The sequence below is a fragment of the Taudactylus pleione genome, unplaced genomic scaffold, assembly GCF_031769625.1.
Source record: "Taudactylus pleione unplaced genomic scaffold, aTauple2 ptg000592l, whole genome shotgun sequence".
NCBI lineage: Eukaryota > Metazoa > Chordata > Amphibia > Anura > Myobatrachidae > Taudactylus > Taudactylus pleione.
Genome location: NW_028284994.1, coordinates 2,079,530 through 2,089,437, shown reverse-complemented (window position 1 = coordinate 2,089,437; position 9,908 = coordinate 2,079,530). Strand labels below are relative to the sequence as shown.

Here is a 9,908-nt window from a genome sequence, read left to right as displayed (position 1 = left end):
CTTCCATGGTCGGCTGTGTGTGCTGGGGATTGGAGTTCCCATCATGGGCGCCGCCATGACAGTTCCTCTCATGTGACAGTATTCCTAACCTATGGTAGCATGATATCAGTCAGCTGATGCTGTGCTCCTGTAATCTGCTACCCCTGGGTATAAATCCTCCACCAGAACACCAGGAAGTTGCTGTTCAACTTCTTCTCTGTTCCAGTGATACCAGCGTTGCTCTGTGCTAATGTTTCAGAGAGGTACTTCAGCCTGTTCACAGTTCTCCAGTTTCCAGTATTAGCTTCCAAGCTATTCTTAGTCTGAGAGTAGTTCTCTCCCAGTATCCAGACTGTTTTGTTTTCTATGTCTGTGTGTCTTTGTATATGTGCTGCTAGTATTGCAGCTTCCTTGCGTCACTGAGGTGTCAGATTACCTGCTGGTATTAATAAGCCCACAACTGGACCTCCCAGCACATATCTGTGTCAATCTGCCCTGTGTCTTGTCAGTGCAAATCTGCACTTGCATTTAGCACTCTCCTAGTGTATGCCTGACTTCTCTTTGTGTCTTGTCTCTGCCAATCATTTCCAGCATTCCCATATATTCCCTGAGTCCACTCTGCTCTTGTCTGTGCAATCTCCAGTATATGTCTGTGTTCTTTGCTCAGTGTCTTGTCTCTGGTAATCAGCCCCCAACTTTTCCAGCATTTCCATATATTCCCTGAGTCCACTCTGCTCTTGCCTTTGCAATCCCCAGTATATGTTTGTGTTTTTCTGCATACTTAACGGTTTCCAGTCCATGCCTGTGTTATAGCATTCAGTTCCATTTCCAGAGTTCATTCATTCCATTCACCTCCAGTGCAATTGCATTCATTATAGTTTCTGGTCTTCTGCCTTTCCCAGGTACCTGTCCAGAGGGCTGCAACCTGCTCACTTGGTGCAGCTGAAAACCAAATCCCAATTGGGGGGGTCAATGGAGAAAACCACCAAGTGAGTTAGACTCTGCGCCTCTGGGCAAGTCTAGCCAAACCTGGGTTTGGCCGCAACTAGGAGACCTAGTCTAGTCACTCCCCTAGTCACCCGAACCCCTCGGCTCACCAAGGAATTCTTGCACTGGATCGTGACACAGAGTGTCTTGTCCAAAAACCATCTTAACCCAACCAGTTGTATCATTTTCTTTAGAAATTTGGGATTTTGCTAAAAGTTGATTTCACATCGCTCCATATCCAAGCCCCATGGATCCTTTGTTTAACAATCCTGAGTTTTTACCAGGTTGTTGTTCTGCTTTTTTTAGGCATTGGCAAGACAGAGGGATTAGGGTCTTGAACGATATTACTCAAGATTCAACTTTCCCTACATTTACAGACATACAAACTAAGTTTAATATCCCACATAAGCTTTTTTATCAATATTTACAGCTTAGACAATTTCACTCCACCATGACAAATCAGCTCACTAGTAGATCACTAACCATTTGTGAATCATTATCTCTTCATAACACTAGTTCTAAAGGCCTCATTTCAATGCTATACACAGGTCTCACACAGTCCAATAATGATATAAAAGATCTGCATGAATTAGCATGGGAGGTGGATATAGACGGAACTCTAGATAATGAAAATGACATTTATACAAATGTTGCTTCTAGCTCTTTATGTGTCCGAATAAAAGAAAATGCCTATAAACTTTTTTACCGATGGTACTATGTACCATCAAAACTACATAAAATGTTTCCTGAAACTTCAAATTTGTGTTGGAGATGTGGCACAGACATTGGAACTTTTTTCCACACATGGAGGTCCTGCACAAAACTTGTATCTTTTTGGGAGGAAATTAGATCCCTCCTTCACACTTTGATCGGAGTACATATCCCTTTTAACACTCAATATCATCTATTACCACTTCAAGCTCCAGATGTCACTCATCACCAACACAAACTTATTAGACATATTATTTTGGCTGCTACTTGTAGTATTGCAACAATGTGGAAAACATCTAAAGTCCCCACAATATATGAGATCATATCTAAAATATAGCACGTATATTCTAAAACATAAATTTGCTAACATGACATACACCACACGCATTGGCAAGGAAAGGCTGAAGCCTTGGCTTTTTTTGCAAATGGTTGTTCTAGAACCTCTGTCAGTCAGGCATCTTATTCTGTATCCTCGCTTGATGATGCAACACTTTCTCAATCAGATTCTAGAAAAGCTGTCAAATGTAAAAAAATCACTAATTCTGAAGAACAAGCTATGTTCATAAACATCAGAAATCCCAGAGGGAGTCTAAAGGTGTTCACATATGCTATGTTAAAATCTGACATTTCTGATACTGTAATTCTTCCACCATTTCTGTACCCTCTGCAAATGTGTGCATGAGCAGCACAAGTAAAGATGGTGCCATAATAGAAATTGAGATTGATAGTATAGAGGTAATGCAACAGAATGATGAGGGGAATATTTGTCTACTAAATGCAGCTAATAAGGATGTTGATGATTAGGATTTGTTTGTGTAAGTCAGCCACAAGTGACAGAAGTTCTTGCTTGTGATAAAAAAGCCATTGTTTTGCCTGGGCATAAGATGAGAAAAGCTACTTCTTGAGTGTGGAATTACTTTAACCAATATCTTAACAACACTTGAGAAGTCATCTATACCATTTGTGAGGACAAAGTAGTAAAGTCTCCTACAATAACCATCTAGGCACCTCCTCCCTATTACTTAATTTGCAGTGAATCATGTAACTTTTTTAATAAAAATTATCATTTGTAAAATAAAAAAAACATGTAGTCCAGTATCAGTTTGGACCAGCATATGCAATCTCCACTGCAAAACACCCTAAACATCAACCTCCTCATTAATGATCAGAAGTAATCCTTCCAAAAAACTGACAAGGTGGATAGAAGGAGGGAGTGAGAGAGGAGAACTGGTAGGAATTAATGAAAAGTTGTATCTTAAGAGAGTATTTAAAGCTTGGAGAGTATCAACAAAGGCAGACTTTGGGGGTATGGCCTAAAATAGTTCCTGGCCAGACATGTTTTCAGGAGCTCTCACTGACTAGGACAAATTTGGAACAAAGTTGGGGATTCCCCCTCCTTAATCTACTCCTATCATTATCGGTCCTACCTGCTCATAACTCCAGGCTCCTATTCAGCTATTTCCAAAGCTTCTGCCTTTCAGTTTGCTCCATGGATTACCTCCAAGAGAAAAGCATTGGGCTTGATTTCCATAATGTATCACTGAGAAGAGGTCGACTAGAAGAACCAAATACCATCTTCAGCTTTGGCATTGGTGGCCTCTATGGCTGCATGTCATAAAACGATCTCTTGGTTAAATGAGTTCCATCTACCGACCACTAATCTTTCCTTAAATGCTTTTGCTGGATTGATTTCTGACTTAAGTATTGATATATGGAAGTGTTTAGGTGTGTGAAATCTGGGTGTGTAATAAGTAATGGTGCACTGCTTTCATTTGTCCATATTCAAGAACAGTTTCACATCTTCTAAAAATACTTACATTACATCACTGGTTACAGAGCATCCATACAGTCGCTACCCCAAAATAAATTGAGAAATTTTCTTTAGTTGGATTTATGAGCGGATAGTCGCTACCCAAAAATATATTGAGCAGTTTTCTTTAGTTGGGTCTATGAGCAGAATTTCTTGGTGCAATTATTTGTTTTTGGGCACCTCAAACCCTAGTTCTTTTCCAGTCTTATTAAAATTAAAAGCTGATTTTTCTAATTCCCTTACAGAAGATGATTGGAGCTCCATATTCTGAAAGTGTTTTACCTTTTCCAAATGTATATATCATGAAGAGACATTTTCTGAGGAGAGATGTGCGCCGACCCCCTTGTTTTGGTTCTAATTCATTGTTGGGTTTTGGTTTTTGCTTTGCCAAAACCAGCCTCACGTGTTTTGGTTTTGGATCTGTACTTTTTAAAAAAATTATAAAAAGAGCTAAAATCACATAATGTGTGCATGTTGTTGTTCCTATAGTATTTAAAACCTCAGTCACATACATTTCCAGTCAATTTTGACCACCTTACAGCTCAAAATATTGTTTTCAACCTGTTTAGTAAAAAATGTTGCACAGAGCTTGGTGAATGACTAAGCTAAGTGAAAGCAGTCTGTGGAACAAACACATAGCAGTTCAACTTCAAACATGACACATATAGGAAACAGTGGCACTGCAGTGGCAGACAGGATGGCAGTGTAATATAAATTATACAACGCTATTGAATGTTTTAATTAATCAAGAAGAACATCAGAGGCCTGAGTGCAGTACAAGGAAATGGAGGTGGAGTATGTAGTGGAAGAGATTGAATGATTGAGTAATTGGTTAATTAAGTATTATTTTATTACAGCTATAAAAAAACAAATCAGAGAAGCAGAAAATGCTATTACTGTAAAAAAACAAGCGCCAAAAGTGTGAAAGTGGTGCATTAAATAATAGATTGATTGATAGATTGTTGATTCATTATAATTGATTAATTTAGAAAATTAACTTGAAGGACATAACATATTAAATTGTCAATAGCCTTCCATACAGGGGTTGAAAAGCAGCAAACTCCAAATCAGCCTATCTTCTACTAACAAATATTAGAAGGCTTTCCTGCTAACCATACTACCCTCCCTAATTGGGTAGCACACTCATGTAGTATATTAATGAGGTGCACCAGAGATTATAAATAAGATTGATAATACACACAAAAAATTGATTTTGATAAAAGTAAAACAAAATCTATAACAAACTTGCCACCTCTATAAAGAAAAAAAAACTCTTGGACCTGACATATATGTAATATGGAAGCCAGGTAAAGCATGTCATTGATTGATTTGATTAATGATTATACGAACTAAGAAGCAGTTACACATATAAAGAAGAAAAACATAGAAATTAAAACCAGACGCAAACCAGAAGACTTTCAACAATGTCCTAGTAAAGTACAGCCCAGGAATGTAAAATAAGAAGTGGTGTATGATGGAGTTATCCTTGGGACACCCATCAACTCATTTGTTGTATATTAATAAGGACATGCACAGTTTAGCACAAACACTGTGAGACTGCAACAAAGTAACCTTTCTCATTGCAGAAATAACTACTGTTTAGGCACTGAATGCTGTCAGTGCAGGATACTCATACCCTGGGTCTCCTGTGGATTGGCTGATGCAGCCAGGAGGTCTGGTAGCAGCGCTCTGAATTATGGAGGAAAGTCAGATGACTGGATACAACATGGCTGCGCCCATACAGAGTTTAGGAGGGAATTCTGGTGTGCATCATGCTGTGGATGTGTAGAGGGAACAGCATGCACAGAGAGCCATTGTATATTTAACCTCTTCAGTCAAAAGCCAGGACTACACATGCTGTTCCAATAAGGACATTGCAGTATTCACAAACAGAATTAAATTTAGGTCAGTAATCAGCTTGAAAGGAATAGCACATTCTAATGCTGGGTACACACTGACAGCAATATTGTGCTCCACAGCCAATGGACATATACATCTGAAGATATACTGTATCTGTCTATCAGCAAGTGTGTATGGGCGATCAGCCAATCACCCATACACATGCAGCCATGGAGAGGGAGGCAGACGTGCCCCTGACCCGAAGCTGCCTGGAAGATGATAGTCAGTGTACATGAATGACCATAATGTACAGCTATATCTGCAGATCACTTGATCTGCTGAAATATCTGCTAGTTGTGTATCCACCTTAAATGCACACACTGGAAGTGTTGCAGCCTGAATGTTAGAGCAGATCTACAAGGCAATTAGACCTTCCAGATCCACAAGACTGTTGACAGGGTTAAGTCACAAGACAAAAAAAAATAATAATTGTGCATTTACAGCTACTGTAGATTTTCATCCTAAACACTTCCCACATCTAGAAAATCCCATAGAAACTATAGCTGTGGTACCCGAGGGTGGTTGGAAGCAATTTTATTACATATGGGTGTTATTTATTTCATATGAGTATATACACTATAGCCAAAGTGACTGCATTCTATTTACTTCTATTGACTCAGCTAATTATATTGGTTAAAGAGGAATTAAGAAATGGTACCAGAATGCACATGGAAATCTCTTGGTGTAGATAAAATACTACATGGGAAAACTGCCTGTCACAGTTCAGCAATACAATAGTGTGTCTGTTTACTGCACCTGAGGAGCATCCTCCTTTCTACATAATAATTCACAAGACTCTCATTTTGGGGAAATTATTAAAAAAATGTGTAAACCTAGTATGGTGCTCACCTAACTGTACAAGAACTGGTATGGGAACCACGGTATATATATATATATATATATATATATATATATATATATATATAAATGATATTTATTAATAACTGATACAGTTTAGATGAATAAAAAATGGAGATGAATAAAAGTAAAATGGCACAATAATTAAATTTGTCAATAACAGTTAAGATATTATAATCACCTACAATTAATTAAGACCTTGTAAAAGAATAAAAAAATAATATATATATATATATAAATATATATATATATATATATATAAATACCATATCAAGAATCATCTGAATCAATTAAGACATTGTAAAAATACATTGTAAAAATACATAAATAATTCATAACATGAATAAAAAGAATCAATTAAGCCTTGTAAAAATGTATAAATATAGTAAATTTCTTCAATTATATGAATCAATAATATTGTGCGCAGCAACTGTGATAGGTAAAAAGTTCTCCTTTTAAAACAGGCATTTGTTCCTGTGAGATTGCGTCTTCTGTATTTAATAATTGTTCAGAAATTGTAACATGGTGTCCAGTTCCTAGTAGTAATGGATCTTAGCAGTTGTTATTATTGTTTTATCCTGGTAGTTTTGCTGTAATAGACTAGGTTATAGCCTTCCCTTGTGTTTCGGGCTCCATGTGGGGAAATGGTTGGTGCGATCTAACTGGTAAGTCAGTGGCTGTGCTGGTCCTTTGTGGTGAGTATGCAGGCAGTTAGCTGGAAAGCAGGAAAGCTCTCCCGGTCCTCATCGCTGATGAGCTCTTCTTAGCAATGGTGTCTGCGTCCTCCATGCGCTGTCTGTATTGTTGTTCTTCATCTGTATCCTTAGGATATTTATTTATCTCCACTTTTTATTCATCTCTACTGTATCAGTTATAAATAAATATAATTTTAATATATATATATATATATATATATATATATATATACATACATATACCCTGGTTCCCATACCAGTTCTTATACAATTAGGAGTGTGCCATAATAGGTTTAAGCATTCTTTTAAGTATTTATATCCACAAGGGGGAAGAAAATACCTCCTGTTAACCCTAGGCAGCACCCTAATCTTTTTTCTCTCAGCACCTTTAAGTAGTAGGAGTGCAATGTAAACCCCTATACACCAGTGTTATTTTATCTCATTGTGAGGCAGTCTTATAAGTGTCCCTGTACTGATTATGCTCAACAGTGAATTTGTGGTCTAATACCAAAGTAATGCAGAGCCAGAATCTTTAATTTATCCATCGAGTTTCCTGTGCCTAAATGTGCTATTACTCCACTGCTTACTACAGTACCTACAGCCATAACCCACTGGACATGCCCAATCTCATCTGATCATGGAAGCTACGCAATGTTGGGCCTGGTTAGTACTTGGATGGGAGACCACATGGGAATAACAGGCACTGTAGGTGAATACACACAGTTGGGGAACTGGAAACAATGGAAAGCATTTGAATACTAATGACAATCATATATGGATTACCAAACCAGAGTACTGAGAATATTGTGATACAAATCCTCTGAAGAAATCTTCAATATTTAAACTATATAATAAGAATTATGATGTTATAGGAGGTATGAAAGCAATGTAAATATATTTTCACCACGTACAGTACAGGTGGATATTGATCAGCACCTGTAAAGATGTTGTAGACTTATTTTTGTTCTGTCTTTATGTGTTTTCTGGGAACCACTTGATTTTAGTCACATATAATAAAAGTTATATTTTATTAAACTTACTGAGTGAAACATGTGTCGGCTCTACCAGCCGTACATAGCTATTGTATGAATGTTGACCTTTAAATCTACTCTAATGAGACAACTTCTATGACTGTCATGTTTAATGAGAGCCCTCTGAGGGGCAGTGGGATTATCACAGGAGGGACTGACATATAGAAACAGAGAGCTTTTTACTACGCTCATAAGCCCCTGCATAGATAGTATTCAGATCCCACTGCATGTGGAAATTATGAGACAGGTGCCATTCCATGTGAGCGGCTTTACTGTGCATCTATTTAAATGTATAATGAGTATATCTCAAGTTTATGAACCATTATAATAATGATTATGTAGTTATAAGAACAAAGATTACCTATATCTTCGATTGAATAAATGAATCGGCAACACATTAGCCACATGAAACAAAATTGATACCTCATTGATACAATAAAAATATATTCTAGACTGGAGAGATTAATGACACACCTGGAGAACAAACAACATATATAGACACACGTGGTGAAATATACAAGAAATGTGGATTATATACTGTTTAAGTGAACTCTATTTATAACTAGGGATGTGCAGGCTCGGATAGGTTCGAGTTTGCACTTTGAGTTCGGATTTTTCCCTCCAAAAAAACGGAACTCAGAAAGAGGCTAAACGTCATCTTACATGGACGAACATCATCATTCCTGGACAAAATCATTTAAATTATATGTACATTTATGATACTATTAAACCATACTGAGATTTGACCTGAGAGTAATATGAAACTTCAGTAAAAATACTCATGAACAGAATATTTAATATGGTCTCTATCAATAAGGAGACACATGTATAAATTACATTACTTAATCTACTATGTTAATTGGAGAGAATATACTGACACAGTAACAAATCTTAGAACCTTTAAATAGATACTAATAATTATAGACTGTTACTATTTATAAATATAGCAATAAAAGAAAATAAGTAAAAACACGATTTGAGGTACAAATCAGATATTAATAACCTCAGATTGATATAATAAAAACACACTCATTCACTCCGAAAGCAAAATACATTTATTCAATTTCTGTTGAATAATTAAGTAATTTCTATCAACAAGGTTTCTTAATAACTAGGTCAATACAAAAGCACCTAGCAAATTGGATAATTTTTTTTCACCACATTCTTTCTGTTATACACATCACTTTATTATTTTATAGTTTCAATTTTTTATCATTCGAATATATACTTTTAGAAGTTGATAAATAAAGGTTATGTTTTAATATAAGGTGCATCATGTTATGACAATTCTTTTATTTTCTTTTTGTAATTGTGTAACTTGTTAAATCTCCTATGATCGCACCCCATTGTTTTTGGATTATATATAATTGATCAATCCATATTGAAATTTTTTAGTGGTTTTCTGAAAACTACATATATTATACTATTAAACATTAAACATAAGCAAAGACTAGTGTTTATCGTTTTTAGGTTTATCATTGTATAAGCAGCAAGATTAGGAATATTAAACTTTCTCTTAGTAGATCAATTAAATTTAACTGGGAAGCCTTCATTCATGATTATTCTAGATAGGCTGTTTCAAAACGTCTTTCAATGAACTTATATCTACCAATAACTTATTGTTACCAGTAAAATTCTATTTTGTTTCATTTTTTCATATTTCTTAAAAATTGAGCTAATGGAACATTTTCTTTTATACTGGCAAATGGCTAACTATTGGATGGTATGAAGTTATTGGCATCTGTACTTTGAAAAAAAATTGGGTATTTATAGAACCCTCTGAGTCAGCTTACAATCATTTTTCTGAATAATAAATAATAGAATCATGATATTTAGATTTGAATTTAAGGTTGTGCTTAATTTGGTCTATATAGTGCAGAAATTAATTTATGTTGTCATTATCTCCTTCCCATACTAGGGTTAGATCATCGATATAAC

General features: G+C 36.0%; 1 pseudogene; it reads left to right on the top strand.

Moving 5' to 3' along the window:
* The first annotated feature begins 7,532 nt into the window (after positions 1-7,532).
* On the top strand, positions 7,533-7,651 carry LOC148481200 (5S ribosomal RNA; annotated as a pseudogene).
* The last annotated feature ends 2,257 nt before the right edge of the window (positions 7,652-9,908 follow it).